The 17611-nt window shown below is 51.1% G+C and overlaps 41 non-coding genes across 41 annotated transcripts; all 41 read left to right on the top strand.

Moving 5' to 3' along the window:
- Window positions 1-204: 204 nt before the first annotated feature.
- Window positions 205-323, top strand: LOC149517181 (5S ribosomal RNA). Its single transcript, XR_016344528.1, has one exon. It is a non-coding gene; the product is annotated as a 5S ribosomal RNA (ribosomal RNA).
- A 312-nt stretch (window positions 324-635) lies between these two features.
- Window positions 636-754, top strand: LOC149517180 (5S ribosomal RNA). The gene has a single exon (XR_016344527.1). It is a non-coding gene; the product is annotated as a 5S ribosomal RNA (ribosomal RNA).
- Window positions 755-1066: 312 nt separating this feature from the next.
- On the top strand, window positions 1067-1185 carry LOC149517179 (5S ribosomal RNA). Its single transcript, XR_016344526.1, has one exon. It is a non-coding gene; the product is annotated as a 5S ribosomal RNA (ribosomal RNA).
- A 312-nt stretch (window positions 1186-1497) lies between these two features.
- LOC149517178 (5S ribosomal RNA) lies at window positions 1498-1616 on the top strand. The gene has a single exon (XR_016344525.1). It is a non-coding gene; the product is annotated as a 5S ribosomal RNA (ribosomal RNA).
- Window positions 1617-1928: 312 nt separating this feature from the next.
- On the top strand, window positions 1929-2047 carry LOC149517177 (5S ribosomal RNA). The gene has a single exon (XR_016344524.1). It is a non-coding gene; the product is annotated as a 5S ribosomal RNA (ribosomal RNA).
- Window positions 2048-2359: 312 nt separating this feature from the next.
- On the top strand, window positions 2360-2478 carry LOC149517176 (5S ribosomal RNA). The gene has a single exon (XR_016344523.1). It is a non-coding gene; the product is annotated as a 5S ribosomal RNA (ribosomal RNA).
- Window positions 2479-2790: 312 nt separating this feature from the next.
- On the top strand, window positions 2791-2909 carry LOC149517175 (5S ribosomal RNA). Its single transcript, XR_016344521.1, has one exon. It is a non-coding gene; the product is annotated as a 5S ribosomal RNA (ribosomal RNA).
- Window positions 2910-3221: 312 nt separating this feature from the next.
- LOC149517174 (5S ribosomal RNA) lies at window positions 3222-3340 on the top strand. Its single transcript, XR_016344520.1, has one exon. It is a non-coding gene; the product is annotated as a 5S ribosomal RNA (ribosomal RNA).
- A 312-nt stretch (window positions 3341-3652) lies between these two features.
- LOC149517173 (5S ribosomal RNA) lies at window positions 3653-3771 on the top strand. The gene has a single exon (XR_016344519.1). It is a non-coding gene; the product is annotated as a 5S ribosomal RNA (ribosomal RNA).
- A 312-nt stretch (window positions 3772-4083) lies between these two features.
- Window positions 4084-4202, top strand: LOC149517172 (5S ribosomal RNA). The gene has a single exon (XR_016344303.1). It is a non-coding gene; the product is annotated as a 5S ribosomal RNA (ribosomal RNA).
- Window positions 4203-4514: 312 nt separating this feature from the next.
- LOC149517171 (5S ribosomal RNA) lies at window positions 4515-4633 on the top strand. The gene has a single exon (XR_016344518.1). It is a non-coding gene; the product is annotated as a 5S ribosomal RNA (ribosomal RNA).
- A 312-nt stretch (window positions 4634-4945) lies between these two features.
- On the top strand, window positions 4946-5064 carry LOC149517170 (5S ribosomal RNA). Its single transcript, XR_016344517.1, has one exon. It is a non-coding gene; the product is annotated as a 5S ribosomal RNA (ribosomal RNA).
- Window positions 5065-5376: 312 nt separating this feature from the next.
- LOC149517169 (5S ribosomal RNA) lies at window positions 5377-5495 on the top strand. The gene has a single exon (XR_016344516.1). It is a non-coding gene; the product is annotated as a 5S ribosomal RNA (ribosomal RNA).
- A 312-nt stretch (window positions 5496-5807) lies between these two features.
- Window positions 5808-5926, top strand: LOC149517168 (5S ribosomal RNA). The gene has a single exon (XR_016344515.1). It is a non-coding gene; the product is annotated as a 5S ribosomal RNA (ribosomal RNA).
- A 312-nt stretch (window positions 5927-6238) lies between these two features.
- Window positions 6239-6357, top strand: LOC149517167 (5S ribosomal RNA). Its single transcript, XR_016344514.1, has one exon. It is a non-coding gene; the product is annotated as a 5S ribosomal RNA (ribosomal RNA).
- Window positions 6358-6669: 312 nt separating this feature from the next.
- Window positions 6670-6788, top strand: LOC149517166 (5S ribosomal RNA). The gene has a single exon (XR_016344513.1). It is a non-coding gene; the product is annotated as a 5S ribosomal RNA (ribosomal RNA).
- Window positions 6789-7100: 312 nt separating this feature from the next.
- LOC149517165 (5S ribosomal RNA) lies at window positions 7101-7219 on the top strand. The gene has a single exon (XR_016344512.1). It is a non-coding gene; the product is annotated as a 5S ribosomal RNA (ribosomal RNA).
- Window positions 7220-7531: 312 nt separating this feature from the next.
- Window positions 7532-7650, top strand: LOC149517164 (5S ribosomal RNA). The gene has a single exon (XR_016344510.1). It is a non-coding gene; the product is annotated as a 5S ribosomal RNA (ribosomal RNA).
- A 312-nt stretch (window positions 7651-7962) lies between these two features.
- LOC149517163 (5S ribosomal RNA) lies at window positions 7963-8081 on the top strand. Its single transcript, XR_016344310.1, has one exon. It is a non-coding gene; the product is annotated as a 5S ribosomal RNA (ribosomal RNA).
- A 312-nt stretch (window positions 8082-8393) lies between these two features.
- On the top strand, window positions 8394-8512 carry LOC149517162 (5S ribosomal RNA). Its single transcript, XR_016344509.1, has one exon. It is a non-coding gene; the product is annotated as a 5S ribosomal RNA (ribosomal RNA).
- A 312-nt stretch (window positions 8513-8824) lies between these two features.
- LOC149517161 (5S ribosomal RNA) lies at window positions 8825-8943 on the top strand. Its single transcript, XR_016344508.1, has one exon. It is a non-coding gene; the product is annotated as a 5S ribosomal RNA (ribosomal RNA).
- Window positions 8944-9255: 312 nt separating this feature from the next.
- On the top strand, window positions 9256-9374 carry LOC149517160 (5S ribosomal RNA). Its single transcript, XR_016344507.1, has one exon. It is a non-coding gene; the product is annotated as a 5S ribosomal RNA (ribosomal RNA).
- Window positions 9375-9686: 312 nt separating this feature from the next.
- LOC149517159 (5S ribosomal RNA) lies at window positions 9687-9805 on the top strand. Its single transcript, XR_016344506.1, has one exon. It is a non-coding gene; the product is annotated as a 5S ribosomal RNA (ribosomal RNA).
- Window positions 9806-10117: 312 nt separating this feature from the next.
- On the top strand, window positions 10118-10236 carry LOC149517158 (5S ribosomal RNA). Its single transcript, XR_016344505.1, has one exon. It is a non-coding gene; the product is annotated as a 5S ribosomal RNA (ribosomal RNA).
- Window positions 10237-10548: 312 nt separating this feature from the next.
- LOC149517157 (5S ribosomal RNA) lies at window positions 10549-10667 on the top strand. Its single transcript, XR_016344835.1, has one exon. It is a non-coding gene; the product is annotated as a 5S ribosomal RNA (ribosomal RNA).
- Window positions 10668-10979: 312 nt separating this feature from the next.
- LOC149517156 (5S ribosomal RNA) lies at window positions 10980-11098 on the top strand. The gene has a single exon (XR_016344504.1). It is a non-coding gene; the product is annotated as a 5S ribosomal RNA (ribosomal RNA).
- Window positions 11099-11410: 312 nt separating this feature from the next.
- Window positions 11411-11529, top strand: LOC149517155 (5S ribosomal RNA). The gene has a single exon (XR_016344503.1). It is a non-coding gene; the product is annotated as a 5S ribosomal RNA (ribosomal RNA).
- A 312-nt stretch (window positions 11530-11841) lies between these two features.
- LOC149517154 (5S ribosomal RNA) lies at window positions 11842-11960 on the top strand. Its single transcript, XR_016344502.1, has one exon. It is a non-coding gene; the product is annotated as a 5S ribosomal RNA (ribosomal RNA).
- Window positions 11961-12272: 312 nt separating this feature from the next.
- LOC149517153 (5S ribosomal RNA) lies at window positions 12273-12391 on the top strand. Its single transcript, XR_016344501.1, has one exon. It is a non-coding gene; the product is annotated as a 5S ribosomal RNA (ribosomal RNA).
- Window positions 12392-12703: 312 nt separating this feature from the next.
- Window positions 12704-12822, top strand: LOC149517152 (5S ribosomal RNA). The gene has a single exon (XR_016344312.1). It is a non-coding gene; the product is annotated as a 5S ribosomal RNA (ribosomal RNA).
- A 312-nt stretch (window positions 12823-13134) lies between these two features.
- On the top strand, window positions 13135-13253 carry LOC149517151 (5S ribosomal RNA). Its single transcript, XR_016344499.1, has one exon. It is a non-coding gene; the product is annotated as a 5S ribosomal RNA (ribosomal RNA).
- A 312-nt stretch (window positions 13254-13565) lies between these two features.
- On the top strand, window positions 13566-13684 carry LOC149517150 (5S ribosomal RNA). Its single transcript, XR_016344498.1, has one exon. It is a non-coding gene; the product is annotated as a 5S ribosomal RNA (ribosomal RNA).
- A 312-nt stretch (window positions 13685-13996) lies between these two features.
- Window positions 13997-14115, top strand: LOC149517149 (5S ribosomal RNA). Its single transcript, XR_016344497.1, has one exon. It is a non-coding gene; the product is annotated as a 5S ribosomal RNA (ribosomal RNA).
- A 312-nt stretch (window positions 14116-14427) lies between these two features.
- LOC149517148 (5S ribosomal RNA) lies at window positions 14428-14546 on the top strand. Its single transcript, XR_016344293.1, has one exon. It is a non-coding gene; the product is annotated as a 5S ribosomal RNA (ribosomal RNA).
- Window positions 14547-14858: 312 nt separating this feature from the next.
- Window positions 14859-14977, top strand: LOC149517147 (5S ribosomal RNA). Its single transcript, XR_016344834.1, has one exon. It is a non-coding gene; the product is annotated as a 5S ribosomal RNA (ribosomal RNA).
- A 312-nt stretch (window positions 14978-15289) lies between these two features.
- Window positions 15290-15408, top strand: LOC149517146 (5S ribosomal RNA). Its single transcript, XR_016344496.1, has one exon. It is a non-coding gene; the product is annotated as a 5S ribosomal RNA (ribosomal RNA).
- Window positions 15409-15720: 312 nt separating this feature from the next.
- LOC149517145 (5S ribosomal RNA) lies at window positions 15721-15839 on the top strand. Its single transcript, XR_016344321.1, has one exon. It is a non-coding gene; the product is annotated as a 5S ribosomal RNA (ribosomal RNA).
- Window positions 15840-16151: 312 nt separating this feature from the next.
- LOC149517144 (5S ribosomal RNA) lies at window positions 16152-16270 on the top strand. The gene has a single exon (XR_016344286.1). It is a non-coding gene; the product is annotated as a 5S ribosomal RNA (ribosomal RNA).
- Window positions 16271-16582: 312 nt separating this feature from the next.
- On the top strand, window positions 16583-16701 carry LOC149517143 (5S ribosomal RNA). The gene has a single exon (XR_016344285.1). It is a non-coding gene; the product is annotated as a 5S ribosomal RNA (ribosomal RNA).
- A 312-nt stretch (window positions 16702-17013) lies between these two features.
- LOC149517142 (5S ribosomal RNA) lies at window positions 17014-17132 on the top strand. Its single transcript, XR_016344495.1, has one exon. It is a non-coding gene; the product is annotated as a 5S ribosomal RNA (ribosomal RNA).
- Window positions 17133-17444: 312 nt separating this feature from the next.
- LOC149517141 (5S ribosomal RNA) lies at window positions 17445-17563 on the top strand. Its single transcript, XR_016344494.1, has one exon. It is a non-coding gene; the product is annotated as a 5S ribosomal RNA (ribosomal RNA).
- The last annotated feature ends 48 nt before the right edge of the window (window positions 17564-17611 follow it).

The following is a 17611-nucleotide window of genomic DNA, read 5'->3' as shown; positions in this document are numbered from 1 at the left end:
TATCCGTCCGTCGCAATTACTGCATACTTAATCGTTTGCTCGCCGATTACCGTTCGCGGCGATTAATCGATGACGGGTTGAGAAATCGATGAACCCCCTCTTCTTGGCGTATTGCGTAATCTTTTGGACGGGGGCTCGCGTGTGACACGTCGAGCAACGCACGGGAAAGGAAGGGTCGGATACATAATTTGCGCAAGAAGTGACGGGTGCGATCATACCAGCACTAAAGCACCGGATCCCATCAGAACTCCGCAGTTAAGCGTGCTTGGGCGAGAGTAGTACTAGGATGGGTGACCTCCTGGGAAGTCCTCGTGTTGCACTCCTCGTTCTTTTTAATTTTCGGTATTCTTCCGTCGTTTATTGCCGTGCAGGCACTTGGGCTTGTTCGTTGATTGCCGTTCGCAGCACCTCACGTTCTTTTTAGTTTTTGGTATCCGTCCGTCGCAATTACTGCATACTTAATCGTTTGCTCGCCGATTACCGTTCGCGGCGATTAATCGATGACGGGTTGAGAAATCGATGAACCCCCTCTTCTTGGCGTATTGCGTAATCTTTTGGACGGGGGCTCGCGTGTGACACGTCGAGCAACGCACGGGAAAGGAAGGGTCGGATACATAATTTGCGCAAGAAGTGACGGGTGCGATCATACCAGCACTAAAGCACCGGATCCCATCAGAACTCCGCAGTTAAGCGTGCTTGGGCGAGAGTAGTACTAGGATGGGTGACCTCCTGGGAAGTCCTCGTGTTGCACTCCTCGTTCTTTTTAATTTTCGGTATTCTTCCGTCGTTTATTGCCGTGCAGGCACTTGGGCTTGTTCGTTGATTGCCGTTCGCAGCACCTCACGTTCTTTTTAGTTTTTGGTATCCGTCCGTCGCAATTACTGCATACTTAATCGTTTGCTCGCCGATTACCGTTCGCGACGATTAATCGATGACGGGTTGAGAAATCGATGAACCCCCTCTTCTTGGCGTATTGCGTAATCTTTTGGACGGGGGCTCGCGTGTGACACGTCGAGCAACGCACGGGAAAGGAAGGGTCGGATACATAATTTGCGCAAGAAGTGACGGGTGCGATCATACCAGCACTAAAGCACCGGATCCCATCAGAACTCCGCAGTTAAGCGTGCTTGGGCGAGAGTAGTACTAGGATGGGTGACCTCCTGGGAAGTCCTCGTGTTGCACTCCTCGTTCCTTTTAATTTTCGGTATTCTTCCGTCGTTTATTGCCGTGCAGGCACTTGGGCTTGTTCGTTGATTGCCGTTCGCAGCACCTCACGTTCTTTTTAGTTTTTGGTATCCGTCCGTCGCAATTACTGCATACTTAATCGTTTGCTCGCCGATTACCGTTCGCGGCGATTAATCGATGACGGGTTGAGAAATCGATGAACCCCCTCTTCTTGGCGTATTGCGTAATCTTTTGGACGGGGGCTCGCGTGTGACACGTCGAGCAACGCACGGGAAAGGAAGGGTCGGATACATAATTTGCGCAAGAAGTGACGGGTGCGATCATACCAGCACTAAAGCACCGGATCCCATCAGAACTCCGCAGTTAAGCGTGCTTGGGCGAGAGTAGTACTAGGATGGGTGACCTCCTGGGAAGTCCTCGTGTTGCACTCCTCGTTCCTTTTAATTTTCGGTATTCTTCCGTCGTTTATTGCCGTGCAGGCACTTGGGCTTGTTCGTTGATTGCCGTTCGCAGCACCTCACGTTCTTTTTAGTTTTTGGTATCCGTCCGTCGCAATTACTGCATACTTAATCGTTTGCTCGCCGATTACCGTTCGCGGCGATTAATCGATGACGGGTTGAGAAATCGATGAACCCCCTCTTCTTGGCGTATTGCGTAATCTTTTGGACGGGGGCTCGCGTGTGACACGTCGAGCAACGCACGGGAAAGGAAGGGTCGGATACATAATTTGCGCAAGAAGTGACGGGTGCGATCATACCAGCACTAAAGCACCGGATCCCATCAGAACTCCGCAGTTAAGCGTGCTTGGGCGAGAGTAGTACTAGGATGGGTGACCTCCTGGGAAGTCCTCGTGTTGCACTCCTCGTTCTTTTTAATTTTCGGTATTCTTCCGTCGTTTATTGCCGTGCAGGCACTTGGGCTTGTTCGTTGATTGCCGTTCGCAGCACCTCACGTTCTTTTTAGTTTTTGGTATCCGTCCGTCGCAATTACTGCATACTTAATCGTTTGCTCGCCGATTACCGTTCGCGGCGATTAATCGATGACGGGTTGAGAAATCGATGAACCCCCTCTTCTTGGCGTATTGCGTAATCTTTTGGACGGGGGCTCGCGTGTGACACGTCGAGCAACGCACGGGAAAGGAAGGGTCGGATACATAATTTGCGCAAGAAGTGACGGGTGCGATCATACCAGCACTAAAGCACCGGATCCCATCAGAACTCCGCAGTTAAGCGTGCTTGGGCGAGAGTAGTACTAGGATGGGTGACCTCCTGGGAAGTCCTCGTGTTGCACTCCTCGTTCTTTTTAATTTTCGGTATTCTTCCGTCGTTTATTGCCGTGCAGGCACTTGGGCTTGTTCGTTGATTGCCGTTCGCAGCACCTCACGTTCTTTTTAGTTTTTGGTATCCGTCCGTCGCAATTACTGCATACTTAATCGTTTGCTCGCCGATTACCGTTCGCGGCGATTAATCGATGACGGGTTGAGAAATCGATGAACCCCCTCTTCTTGGCGTATTGCGTAATCTTTTGGACGGGGGCTCGCGTGTGACACGTCGAGCAACGCACGGGAAAGGAAGGGTCGGATACATAATTTGCGCAAGAAGTGACGGGTGCGATCATACCAGCACTAAAGCACCGGATCCCATCAGAACTCCGCAGTTAAGCGTGCTTGGGCGAGAGTAGTACTAGGATGGGTGACCTCCTGGGAAGTCCTCGTGTTGCACTCCTCGTTCCTTTTAATTTTCGGTATTCTTCCGTCGTTTATTGCCGTGCAGGCACTTGGGCTTGTTCGTTGATTGCCGTTCGCAGCACCTCACGTTCTTTTTAGTTTTTGGTATCCGTCCGTCGCAATTACTGCATACTTAATCGTTTGCTCGCCGATTACCGTTCGCGGCGATTAATCGATGACGGGTTGAGAAATCGATGAACCCCCTCTTCTTGGCGTATTGCGTAATCTTTTGGACGGGGGCTCGCGTGTGACACGTCGAGCAACGCACGGGAAAGGAAGGGTCGGATACATAATTTGCGCAAGAAGTGACGGGTGCGATCATACCAGCACTAAAGCACCGGATCCCATCAGAACTCCGCAGTTAAGCGTGCTTGGGCGAGAGTAGTACTAGGATGGGTGACCTCCTGGGAAGTCCTCGTGTTGCACTCCTCGTTCTTTTTAATTTTCGGTATTCTTCCGTCGTTTATTGCCGTGCAGGCACTTGGGCTTGTTCGTTGATTGCCGTTCGCAGCACCTCACGTTCTTTTTAGTTTTTGGTATCCGTCCGTCGCAATTACTGCATACTTAATCGTTTGCTCGCCGATTACCGTTCGCGGCGATTAATCGATGACGGGTTGAGAAATCGATGAACCCCCTCTTCTTGGCGTATTGCGTAATCTTTTGGACGGGGGCTCGCGTGTGACACGTCGAGCAACGCACGGGAAAGGAAGGGTCGGATACATAATTTGCGCAAGAAGTGACGGGTGCGATCATACCAGCACTAAAGCACCGGATCCCATCAGAACTCCGCAGTTAAGCGTGCTTGGGCGAGAGTAGTACTAGGATGGGTGACCTCCTGGGAAGTCCTCGTGTTGCACTCCTCGTTCTTTTTAATTTTCGGTATTCTTCCGTCGTTTATTGCCGTGCAGGCACTTGGGCTTGTTCGTTGATTGCCGTTCGCAGCACCTCACGTTCTTTTTAGTTTTTGGTATCCGTCCGTCGCAATTACTGCATACTTAATCGTTTGCTCGCCGATTACCGTTCGCGGCGATTAATCGATGACGGGTTGAGAAATCGATGAACCCCCTCTTCTTGGCGTATTGCGTAATCTTTTGGACGGGGGCTCGCGTGTGACACGTCGAGCAACGCACGGGAAAGGAAGGGTCGGATACATAATTTGCGCAAGAAGTGACGGGTGCGATCATACCAGCACTAAAGCACCGGATCCAATCAGAACTCCGCAGTTAAGCGTGCTTGGGCGAGAGTAGTACTAGGATGGGTGACCTCCTGGGAAGTCCTCGTGTTGCACTCCTCGTTCTTTTTAATTTTCGGTATTCTTCCGTCGTTTATTGCCGTGCAGGCACTTGGGCTTGTTCGTTGATTGCCGTTCGCAGCACCTCACGTTCTTTTTAGTTTTTGGTATCCGTCCGTCGCAATTACTGCATACTTAATCGTTTGCTCGCCGATTACCGTTCGCGGCGATTAATCGATGACGGGTTGAGAAATCGATGAACCCCCTCTTCTTGGCGTATTGCGTAATCTTTTGGACGGGGGCTCGCGTGTGACACGTCGAGCAACGCACGGGAAAGGAAGGGTCGGATACATAATTTGCGCAAGAAGTGACGGGTGCGATCATACCAGCACTAAAGCACCGGATCCCATCAGAACTCCGCAGTTAAGCGTGCTTGGGCGAGAGTAGTACTAGGATGGGTGACCTCCTGGGAAGTCCTCGTGTTGCACTCCTCGTTCCTTTTAATTTTCGGTATTCTTCCGTCGTTTATTGCCGTGCAGGCACTTGGGCTTGTTCGTTGATTGCCGTTCGCAGCACCTCACGTTCTTTTTAGTTTTTGGTATCCGTCCGTCGCAATTACTGCATACTTAATCGTTTGCTCGCCGATTACCGTTCGCGGCGATTAATCGATGACGGGTTGAGAAATCGATGAACCCCCTCTTCTTGGCGTATTGCGTAATCTTTTGGACGGGGGCTCGCGTGTGACACGTCGAGCAACGCACGGGAAAGGAAGGGTCGGATACATAATTTGCGCAAGAAGTGACGGGTGCGATCATACCAGCACTAAAGCACCGGATCCCATCAGAACTCCGCAGTTAAGCGTGCTTGGGCGAGAGTAGTACTAGGATGGGTGACCTCCTGGGAAGTCCTCGTGTTGCACTCCTCGTTCCTTTTAATTTTCGGTATTCTTCCGTCGTTTATTGCCGTGCAGGCACTTGGGCTTGTTCGTTGATTGCCGTTCGCAGCACCTCACGTTCTTTTTAGTTTTTGGTATCCGTCCGTCGCAATTACTGCATACTTAATCGTTTGCTCGCCGATTACCGTTCGCGGCGATTAATCGATGACGGGTTGAGAAATCGATGAACCCCCTCTTCTTGGCGTATTGCGTAATCTTTTGGACGGGGGCTCGCGTGTGACACGTCGAGCAACGCACGGGAAAGGAAGGGTCGGATACATAATTTGCGCAAGAAGTGACGGGTGCGATCATACCAGCACTAAAGCACCGGATCCCATCAGAACTCCGCAGTTAAGCGTGCTTGGGCGAGAGTAGTACTAGGATGGGTGACCTCCTGGGAAGTCCTCGTGTTGCACTCCTCGTTCTTTTTAATTTTCGGTATTCTTCCGTCGTTTATTGCCGTGCAGGCACTTGGGCTTGTTCGTTGATTGCCGTTCGCAGCACCTCACGTTCTTTTTAGTTTTTGGTATCCGTCCGTCGCAATTACTGCATACTTAATCGTTTGCTCGCCGATTACCGTTCGCGGCGATTAATCGATGACGGGTTGAGAAATCGATGAACCCCCTCTTCTTGGCGTATTGCGTAATCTTTTGGACGGGGGCTCGCGTGTGACACGTCGAGCAACGCACGGGAAAGGAAGGGTCGGATACATAATTTGCGCAAGAAGTGACGGGTGCGATCATACCAGCACTAAAGCACCGGATCCCATCAGAACTCCGCAGTTAAGCGTGCTTGGGCGAGAGTAGTACTAGGATGGGTGACCTCCTGGGAAGTCCTCGTGTTGCACTCCTCGTTCTTTTTAATTTTCGGTATTCTTCCGTCGTTTATTGCCGTGCAGGCACTTGGGCTTGTTCGTTGATTGCCGTTCGCAGCACCTCACGTTCTTTTTAGTTTTTGGTATCCGTCCGTCGCAATTACTGCATACTTAATCGTTTGCTCGCCGATTACCGTTCGCGGCGATTAATCGATGACGGGTTGAGAAATCGATGAACCCCCTCTTCTTGGCGTATTGCGTAATCTTTTGGACGGGGGCTCGCGTGTGACACGTCGAGCAACGCACGGGAAAGGAAGGGTCGGATACATAATTTGCGCAAGAAGTGACGGGTGCGATCATACCAGCACTAAAGCACCGGATCCCATCAGAACTCCGCAGTTAAGCGTGCTTGGGCGAGAGTAGTACTAGGATGGGTGACCTCCTGGGAAGTCCTCGTGTTGCACTCCTCGTTCTTTTTAATTTTCGGTATTCTTCCGTCGTTTATTGCCGTGCAGGCACTTGGGCTTGTTCGTTGATTGCCGTTCGCAGCACCTCACGTTCTTTTTAGTTTTTGGTATCCGTCCGTCGCAATTACTGCATACTTAATCGTTTGCTCGCCGATTACCGTTCGCGGCGATTAATCGATGACGGGTTGAGAAATCGATGAACCCCCTCTTCTTGGCGTATTGCGTAATCTTTTGGACGGGGGCTCGCGTGTGACACGTCGAGCAACGCACGGGAAAGGAAGGGTCGGATACATAATTTGCGCAAGAAGTGACGGGTGCGATCATACCAGCACTAAAGCACCGGATCCCATCAGAACTCCGCAGTTAAGCGTGCTTGGGCGAGAGTAGTACTAGGATGGGTGACCTCCTGGGAAGTCCTCGTGTTGCACTCCTCGTTCTTTTTAATTTTCGGTATTCTTCCGTCGTTTATTGCCGTGCAGGCACTTGGGCTTGTTCGTTGATTGCCGTTCGCAGCACCTCACGTTCTTTTTAGTTTTTGGTATCCGTCCGTCGTAATTACTGCATACTTAATCGTTTGCTCGCCGATTACCGTTCGCGGCGATTAATCGATGACGGGTTGAGAAATCGATGAACCCCCTCTTCTTGGCGTATTGCGTAATCTTTTGGACGGGGGCTCGCGTGTGACACGTCGAGCAACGCACGGGAAAGGAAGGGTCGGATACATAATTTGCGCAAGAAGTGACGGGTGCGATCATACCAGCACTAAAGCACCGGATCCCATCAGAACTCCGCAGTTAAGCGTGCTTGGGCGAGAGTAGTACTAGGATGGGTGACCTCCTGGGAAGTCCTCGTGTTGCACTCCTCGTTCTTTTTAATTTTCGGTATTCTTCCGTCGTTTATTGCCGTGCGGGCACTTGGGCTTGTTCGTTGATTGCCGTTCGCAGCACCTCACGTTCTTTTTAGTTTTTGGTATCCGTCCGTCGCAATTACTGCATACTTAATCGTTTGCCCGCCGATTACCGTTCGCGGCGATTAATCGATGACGGGTTGAGAAATCGATGAACCCCCTCTTCTTGGCGTATTGCGTAATCTTTTGCACGGGGGCTCGCGTGTGACACGTCGAGCAACGCACGGGAAAGGAAGGGTCGGATACATAATTTGCGCAAGAAGTGACGGGTGCGATCATACCAGCACTAAAGCACCGGATCCCATCAGAACTCCGCAGTTAAGCGTGCTTGGGCGAGAGTAGTACTAGGATGGGTGACCTCCTGGGAAGTCCTCGTGTTGCACTCCTCGTTCTTTTTAATTTTCGGTATTCTTCCGTCGTTTATTGCCGTGCGGGCACTTGGGCTTGTTCGTTGATTGCCGTTCGCAGCACCTCACGTTCTTTTTAGTTTTTGGTATCCGTCCGTCGCAATTACTGCATACTTAATCGTTTGCTCGCCGATTACCGTTCGCGGCGATTAATCGATGACGGGTTGAGAAATCGATGAACCCCCTCTTCTTGGCGTATTGCGTAATCTTTTGGACGGGGGCTCGCGTGTGACACGTCGAGCAACGCACGGGAAAGGAAGGGTCGGATACATAATTTGCGCAAGAAGTGACGGGTGCGATCATACCAGCACTAAAGCACCGGATCCCATCAGAACTCCGCAGTTAAGCGTGCTTGGGCGAGAGTAGTACTAGGATGTGTGACCTCCTGGGAAGTCCTCGTGTTGCACTCCTCGTTCTTTTTAATTTTCGGTATTCTTCCGTCGTTTATTGCCGTGCAGGCACTTGGGCTTGTTCGTTGATTGCCGTTCGCAGCACCTCACGTTCTTTTTAGTTTTTGGTATCCGTCCGTCGCAATTACTGCATACTTAATCGTTTGCTCGCCGATTACCGTTCGCGGCGATTAATCGATGACGGGTTGAGAAATCGATGAACCCCCTCTTCTTGGCGTATTGCGTAATCTTTTGGATGGGGGCTCGCGTGTGACACGTCGAGCAACGCACGGGAAAGGAAGGGTCGGATACATAATTTGCGCAAGAAGTGACGGGTGCGATCATACCAGCACTAAAGCACCGGATCCCATCAGAACTCCGCAGTTAAGCGTGCTTGGGCGAGAGTAGTACTAGGATGGGTGACCTCCTGGGAAGTCCTCGTGTTGCACTCCTCGTTCTTTTTAATTTTCGGTATTCTTCCGTCGTTTATTGCCGTGCGGGCACTTGGGCTTGTTCGTTGATTGCCGTTCGCAGCACCTCACGTTCTTTTTAGTTTTTGGTATCCGTCCGTCGCAATTACTGCATACTTAATCGTTTGCTCGCCGATTACCGTTCGCGGCGATTAATCGATGACGGGTTGAGAAATCGATGAACCCCCTCTTCTTGGCGTATTGCGTAATCTTTTGGACGGGGGCTCGCGTGTGACACGTCGAGCAACGCACGGGAAAGGAAGGGTCGGATACATAATTTGCGCAAGAAGTGACGGGTGCGATCATACCAGCACTAAAGCACCGGATCCCATCAGAACTCCGCAGTTAAGCGTGCTTGGGCGAGAGTAGTACTAGGATGGGTGACCTCCTGGGAAGTCCTCGTGTTGCACTCCTCGTTCTTTTTAATTTTCGGTATTCTTCCGTCGTTTATTGCCGTGCGGGCACTTGGGCTTGTTCGTTGATTGCCGTTCGCAGCACCTCACGTTCTTTTTAGTTTTTGGTATCCGTCCGTCGCAATTACTGCATACTTAATCGTTTGCTCGCCGATTACCGTTCGCGGCGATTAATCGATGACGGGTTGAGAAATCGATGAACCCCCTCTTCTTGGCGTATTGCGTAATCTTTTGGACGGGGGCTCGCGTGTGACACGTCGAGCAACGCACGGGAAAGGAAGGGTCGGATACATAATTTGCGCAAGAAGTGACGGGTGCGATCATACCAGCACTAAAGCACCGGATCCCATCAGAACTCCGCAGTTAAGCGTGCTTGGGCGAGAGTAGTACTAGGATGGGTGACCTCCTGGGAAGTCCTCGTGTTGCACTCCTCGTTCTTTTTAATTTTCGGTATTCTTCCGTCGTTTATTGCCGTGCGGGCACTTGGGCTTGTTCGTTGATTGCCGTTCGCAGCACCTCACGTTCTTTTTAGTTTTTGGTATCCGTCCGTCGCAATTACTGCATACTTAATCGTTTGCTCGCCGATTACCGTTCGCGGCGATTAATCGATGACGGGTTGAGAAATCGATGAACCCCCTCTTCTTGGCGTATTGCGTAATCTTTTGGACGGGGGCTCGCGTGTGACACGTCGAGCAACGCACGGGAAAGGAAGGGTCGGATACATAATTTGCGCAAGAAGTGACGGGTGCGATCATACCAGCACTAAAGCACCGGATCCCATCAGAACTCCGCAGTTAAGCGTGCTTGGGCGAGAGTAGTACTAGGATGGGTGACCTCCTGGGAAGTCCTCGTGTTGCACTCCTCGTTCTTTTTAATTTTCGGTATTCTTCCGTCGTTTATTGCCGTGCGGGCACTTGGGCTTGTTCGTTGATTGCCGTTCGCAGCACCTCACGTTCTTTTTAGTTTTTGGTATCCGTCCGTCGCAATTACTGCATACTTAATCGTTTGCTCGCCGATTACCGTTCGCGGCGATTAATCGATGACGGGTTGAGAAATCGATGAACCCCCTCTTCTTGGCGTATTGCGTAATCTTTTGGACGGGGGCTCGCGTGTGACACGTCGAGCAACGCACGGGAAAGGAAGGGTCGGATACATAATTTGCGCAAGAAGTGACGGGTGCGATCATACCAGCACTAAAGCACCGGATCCCATCAGAACTCCGCAGTTAAGCGTGCTTGGGCGAGAGTAGTACTAGGATGGGTGACCTCCTGGGAAGTCCTCGTGTTGCACTCCTCGTTCTTTTTAATTTTCGGTATTCTTCCGTCGTTTATTGCCGTGCGGGCACTTGGGCTTGTTCGTTGATTGCCGTTCGCAGCACCTCACGTTCTTTTTAGTTTTTGGTATCCGTCCGTCGCAATTACTGCATACTTAATCGTTTGCTCGCCGATTACCGTTCGCGGCGATTAATCGATGACGGGTTGAGAAATCGATGAACCCCCTCTTCTTGGCGTATTGCGTAATCTTTTGGACGGGGGCTCGCGTGTGACACGTCGAGCAACGCACGGGAAAGGAAGGGTCGGATACATAATTTGCGCAAGAAGTGACGGGTGCGATCATACCAGCACTAAAGCACCGGATCCCATCAGAACTCCGCAGTTAAGTGTGCTTGGGCGAGAGTAGTACTAGGATGGGTGACCTCCTGGGAAGTCCTCGTGTTGCACTCCTCGTTCTTTTTAATTTTCGGTATTCTTCCGTCGTTTATTGCCGTGCGGGCACTTGGGCTTGTTCGTTGATTGCCGTTCGCAGCACCTCACGTTCTTTTTAGTTTTTGGTATCCGTCCGTCGCAATTACTGCATACTTAATCGTTTGCTCGCCGATTACCGTTCGCGGCGATTAATCGATGACGGGTTGAGAAATCGATGAACCCCCTCTTCTTGGCGTATTGCGTAATCTTTTGGACGGGGGCTCGCGTGTGACACGTCGAGCAACGCACGGGAAAGGAAGGGTCGGATACATAATTTGCGCAAGAAGTGACGGGTGCGATCATACCAGCACTAAAGCACCGGATCCCATCAGAACTCCGCAGTTAAGCGTGCTTGGGCGAGAGTAGTACTAGGATGGGTGACCTCCTGGGAAGTCCTCGTGTTGCACTCCTCGTTCTTTTTAATTTTCGGTATTCTTCCGTCGTTTATTGCCGTGCGGGCACTTGGGCTTGTTCGTTGATTGCCGTTCGCAGCACCTCACGTTCTTTTTAGTTTTTGGTATCCGTCCGTCGCAATTACTGCATACTTAATCGTTTGCTCGCCGATTACCGTTCGCGGCGATTAATCGATGACGGGTTGAGAAATCGATGAACCCCCTCTTCTTGGCGTATTGCGTAATCTTTTGGACGGGGGCTCGCGTGTGACACGTCGAGCAACGCACGGGAAAGGAAGGGTCGGATACATAATTTGCGCAAGAAGTGACGGGTGCGATCATACCAGCACTAAAGCACCGGATCCCATCAGAACTCCGCAGTTAAGCGTGCTTGGGCGAGAGTAGTACTAGGATGGGTGACCTCCTGGGAAGTCCTCGTGTTGCACTCCTCGTTCTTTTTAATTTTCGGTATTCTTCCGTCGTTTATTGCCGTGCGGGCACTTGGGCTTGTTCGTTGATTGCCGTTCGCAGCACCTCACGTTCTTTTTAGTTTTTGGTATCCGTCCGTCGCAATTACTGCATACTTAATCGTTTGCTCGCCGATTACCGTTCGCGGCGATTAATCGATGACGGGTTGAGAAATCGATGAACCCCCTCTTCTTGGCGTATTGCGTAATCTTTTGGACGGGGGCTCGCGTGTGACACGTCGAGCAACGCACGGGAAAGGAAGGGTCGGATACATAATTTGCGCAAGAAGTGACGGGTGCGATCATACCAGCACTAAAGCACCGGATCCCATCAGAACTCCGCAGTTAAGCGTGCTTGGGCGAGAGTAGTACTAGGATGGGTGACCTCCTGGGAAGTCCTCGTGTTGCACTCCTCGTTCTTTTTAATTTTCGGTATTCTTCCGTCGTTTATTGCCGTGCGGGCACTTGGGCTTGTTCGTTGATTGCCGTTCGCAGCACCTCACGTTCTTTTTAGTTTTTGGTATCCGTCCGTCGCAATTACTGCATACTTAATCGTTTGCTCGCCGATTACCGTTCGCGGCGATTAATCGATGACGGGTTGAGAAATCGATGAACCCCCTCTTCTTGGCGTATTGCGTAATCTTTTGGACGGGGGCTCGCGTGTGACACGTCGAGCAACGCACGGGAAAGGAAGGGTCGGATACATAATTTGCGCAAGAAGTGACGGGTGCGATCATACCAGCACTAAAGCACCGGATCCCATCAGAACTCCGCAGTTAAGCGTGCTTGGGCGAGAGTAGTACTAGGATGGGTGACCTCCTGGGAAGTCCTCGTGTTGCACTCCTCGTTCTTTTTAATTTTCGGTATTCTTCCGTCGTTTATTGCCGTGCGGGCACTTGGGCTTGTTCGTTGATTGCCGTTCGCAGCACCTCACGTTCTTTTTAGTTTTTGGTATCCGTCCGTCGCAATTACTGCATACTTAATCGTTTGCTCGCCGATTACCGTTCGCGGCGATTAATCGATGACGGGTTGAGAAATCGATGAACCCCCTCTTCTTGGCGTATTGCGTAATCTTTTGGACGGGGGCTCGCGTGTGACACGTCGAGCAACGCACGGGAAAGGAAGGGTCGGATACATAATTTGCGCAAGAAGTGACGGGTGCGATCATACCAGCACTAAAGCACCGGATCCCATCAGAACTCCGCAGTTAAGCGTGCTTGGGCGAGAGTAGTACTAGGATGGGTGACATCCTGGGAAGTCCTCGTGTTGCACTCCTCGTTCTTTTTAATTTTCGGTATTCTTCCGTCGTTTATTGCCGTGCGGGCACTTGGGCTTGTTCGTTGATTGCCGTTCGCAGCACCTCACGTTCTTTTTAGTTTTTGGTATCCGTCCGTCGCAATTACTGCATACTTAATCGTTTGCTCGCCGATTACCGTTCGCGGCGATTAATCGATGACGGGTTGAGAAATCGATGAACCCCCTCTTCTTGGCGTATTGCGTAATCTTTTGGACGGGGGCTCGCGTGTGACACGTCGAGCAACGCACGGGAAAGGAAGGGTCGGATACATAATTTGCGCAAGAAGTGACGGGTGCGATCATACCAGCACTAAAGCACCGGATCCCATCAGAACTCCGCAGTTAAGCGTGCTTGGGCGAGAGTAGTACTAGGATGGGTGACCTCCTGGGAAGTCCTCGTGTTGCACTCCTCGTTCTTTTTAATTTTCGGTATTCTTCCGTCGTTTATTGCCGTGCGGGCACTTGGGCTTGTTCGTTGATTGCCGTTCGCAGCACCTCACGTTCTTTTTAGTTTTTGGTATCCGTCCGTCGCAATTACTGCATACTTAATCGTTTGCTCGCCGATTACCGTTCGCGGCGATTAATCGATGACGGGTTGAGAAATCGATGAACCCCCTCTTCTTGGCGTATTGCGTAATCTTTTGGACGGGGGCTCGCGTGTGACACGTCGAGCAACGCACGGGAAAGGAAGGGTCGGATACATAATTTGCGCAAGAAGTGACGGGTGCGATCATACCAGCACTAAAGCACCGGATCCCATCAGAACTCCGCAGTTAAGCGTGCTTGGGCGAGAGTAGTACTAGGATGGGTGACCTCCTGGGAAGTCCTCGTGTTGCACTCCTCGTTCTTTTTAATTTTCGGTATTCTTCCGTCGTTTATTGCCGTGCGGGCACTTGGGCTTGTTCGTTGATTGCCGTTCGCAGCACCTCACGTTCTTTTTAGTTTTTGGTATCCGTCCGTCGCAATTACTGCATACTTAATCGTTTGCTCGCCGATTACCGTTCGCGGCGATTAATCGATGACGGGTTGAGAAATCGATGAACCCCCTCTTCTTGGCGTATTGCGTAATCTTTTGGACGGGGGCTCGCGTGTGACACGTCGAGCAACGCACGGGAAAGGAAGGGTCGGATACATAATTTGCGCAAGAAGTGACGGGTGCGATCATACCAGCACTAAAGCACCGGATCCCATCAGAACTCCGCAGTTAAGCGTGCTTGGGCGAGAGTAGTACTAGGATGGGTGACCTCCTGGGAAGTCCTCGTGTTGCACTCCTCGTTCTTTTTAATTTTCGGTATTCTTCCGTCGTTTATTGCCGTGCAGGCACTTGGGCTTGTTCGTTGATTGCCGTTCGCAGCACCTCACGTTCTTTTTAGTTTTTGGTATCCGTCCGTCGCAATTACTGCATACTTAATCGTTTGCTCGCCGATTACCGTTCGCGGCGATTAATCGATGACGGGTTGAGAAATCGATGAACCCCCTCTTCTTGGCGTATTGCGTAATCTTTTGGACGGGGGCTCGCGTGTGACACGTCGAGCAACGCACGGGAAAGGAAGGGTCGGATACATAATTTGCGCAAGAAGTGACGGGTGCGATCATACCAGCACTAAAGCACCGGATCCCATCAGAACTTCGCAGTTAAGCGTGCTTGGGCGAGAGTAGTACTAGGATGGGTGACCTCCTGGGAAGTCCTCGTGTTGCACTCCTCGTTCTTTTTAATTTTCGGTATTCTTCCGTCGTTTATTGCCGTGCGGGCACTTGGGCTTGTTCGTTGATTGCCGTTCGCAGCACCTCACGTTCTTTTCAGTTTTTGGTATCCGTCCGTCGCAATTACTGCATACTTAATCGTTTGCTCGCCGATTACCGTTCGCGGCGATTAATCGATGACGGGTTGAGAAATCGATGAACCCCCTCTTCTTGGCGTATTGCGTAATCTTTTGGACGGGGGCTCGCGTGTGACACGTCGAGCAACGCACGGGAAAGGAAGGGTCGGATACATAATTTGCGCAAGAAGTGACGGGTGCGATCATACCAGCACTAAAGCACCGGATCCCATCAGAACTCCGCAGTTAAGCGTGCTTGGGCGAGAATAGTACTAGGATGGGTGACCTCCTGGGAAGTCCTCGTGTTGCACTCCTCGTTCTTTTTAATTTTCGGTATTCTTCCGTCGTTTATTGCCGTGCGGGCACTTGGGCTTGTTCGTTGATTGCCGTTCGCAGCACCTCACGTTCTTTTTAGTTTTTGGTATCCGTCCGTCGCAATTACTGCATACTTAATCGTTTGCTCGCCGATTACCGTTCGCGGCGATTAATCGATGACGGGTTGAGAAATCGATGAACCCCCTCTTCTTGGCGTATTGCGTAATCTTTTGGACGGGGGCTCGCGTGTGACACGTCGAGCAACGCACGGGAAAGGAAGGGTCTTATACATAATTTGCGCAAGAAGTGACGGGTGCGATCATACCAGCACTAAAGCACCGGATCCCATCAGAACTCCGCAGTTAAGCGTGCTTGGGCGAGAGTAGTACTAGGATGGGTGACCTCCTGGGAAGTCCTCGTGTTGCACTCCTCGTTCTTTTTAATTTTCGGTATTCTTCCGTCGTTTATTGCCGTGCAGGCACTTGGGCTTGTTCGTTGATTGCCGTTCGCAGCACCTCACGTTCTTTTTAGTTTTTGGTATCCGTCCGTCGCAATTACTGCATACTTAATCGTTTGCTCGCCGATTACCGTTCGCGGCGATTAATCGATGACGGGTTGAGAAATCGATGAACCCCCTCTTCTTGGCGTATTGCGTAATCTTTTGGACGGGGGCTCGCGTGTGACACGTCGAGCAACGCACGGGAAAGGAAGGGTCGGATACATAATTTGCGCAAGAAGTGACGGGTGCGATCATACCAGCACTAAAGCACCGGATCCAATCAGAACTTCGCAGTTAAGCGTGCTTGGGCGAGAGTAGTACTAGGATGGGTGACCTCCTGGGAAGTCCTCGTGTTGCACTCCTCGTTCTTTTTAATTTTCGGTATTCTTCCGTCGTTTATTGCCGTGCAGGCACTTGGGCTTGTTCGTTGATTGCCGTTCGCAGCACCTCACGTTCTTTTTAGTTTTTGGTATCCGTCCGTCGCAATTACTGCATACTTAATCGTTTGCTCGCCGATTACCGTTCGCGGCGATTAATCGATGACGGGTTGAGAAATCGATGAACCCCCTCTTCTTGGCGTATTGCGTAATCTTTTGGACGGGGGCTCGCGTGTGACACGTCGAGCAACGCACGGGAAAGGAAGGGTCGGATACATAATTTGCGCAAGAAGTGACGGGTGCGATCATACCAGCACTAAAGCACCGGATCCCATCGGAACTCCGCAGTTAAGCGTGCTTGGGCGAGAGTAGTACTAGGATGGGTGACCTCCTGGGAAGTCCTCGTGTTGCACTCCTCGTTCTTTTTAATTTTCGGTATTCTTCCGTCGTTTATTGCCGTGCAGGCACTTGGGCTTGTTCGTTGATTGCCGTTCGCAGCACCTCACGTTCTTTTTAGTTTTTGGTATCCGTCCGTCGCAATTACTGCATACTTAATCGTTTGCTCGCCGATTACCGTTCGCGGCGATTAATCGATGACGGGTTGAGAAATCGATGAACCCCCTCTTCTTGGCGTATTGCGTAATCTTTTGGACGGGGGCTCGCGTGTGACACGTCGAGCAACGCACGGGAAAGGAAGGGTCGGATACATAATTTGCGCAAGAAGTGACGGGTGCGATCATACCAGCACTAAAGCACCGGATCCCATCGGAACTCCGCAGTTAAGCGTGCTTGGGCGAGAGTAGTACTAGGATGGGTGACCTCCTGGGAAGTCCTCGTGTTGCACTCCTCGTTCTTTTTAATTTTCGGTATTCTTCCGTCGTTTATTGCCGTGCAGGCACTTGGGCTTGTTCGTTGATTGCCGTTCGCAGCACCTCACGTTCTTTTTAGTTTTTGGTATCCGTCCGTCGCAATTACTGCATACTTAATCGTTTGCTCGCCGATTACCGTTCGCGGCGATTAATCGATGACGGGTTGAGAAATCGATGAACCCCCTCTTCTTGGCGTATTGCGTAATCTTTTGGACGGGGGCTCGCGTGTGACACGTCGAGCAACGCACGGGAAAGGAAGGGTCGGATACATAATTTGCGCAAGAAGTGACGGGTGCGATCATACCAGCACTAAAGCACCGGATCCCATCAGAACTCCGCAGTTAAGCGTGCTTGGGCGAGAGTAGTACTAGGATGGGTGACCTCCTGGGAAGTCCTCGTGTTGCACTCCTCGTTCTTTTTAATTTTCGGTATTCTTCCGTCGTTTATTGCCGTGCAGGCACTTGGGCTTGTTCGTTGATTGCCGTTCGCAGCACCTCACGTTCTTTTTAGTTTTTGGTATCCGTCCGTCGCAATTACTGCATACTTAATCGTTTGCTCGCCGATTACCGTTCGCGGCGATTAATCGATGACGGGTTGAGAAATCGATGAACCCCCTCTTCTTGGCGTATTGCGTAATCTTTTGGACGGGGGCTCGCGTGTGACACGTCGAGCAACGCACGGGAAAGGAAGGGTCGGATACATAATTTGCGCAAGAAGTGACGGGTGCGATCATACCAGCACTAAAGCACCGGATCCCATCAGAACTCCGCAGTTAAGCGTGCTTGGGCGAGAGTAGTACTAGGATGGGTGACCTCCTGGGAAGTCCTCGTGTTGCACTCCTCGTTCTTTTTAATTTTCGGTATTCTTCCGTCGTTTATTGCCGTGCGG

This window comes from Durio zibethinus, chromosome 8, assembly GCF_047325235.1.
Source record: "Durio zibethinus cultivar Kanyao isolate XHJ-2024 chromosome 8, ASM4732523v1, whole genome shotgun sequence".
Taxonomy (NCBI): domain Eukaryota; kingdom Viridiplantae; phylum Streptophyta; class Magnoliopsida; order Malvales; family Malvaceae; genus Durio; species Durio zibethinus.
The sequence above is the reverse complement of the archived record's forward strand: the minus strand, read 5'-3'. Positions and strand labels throughout refer to the sequence as shown.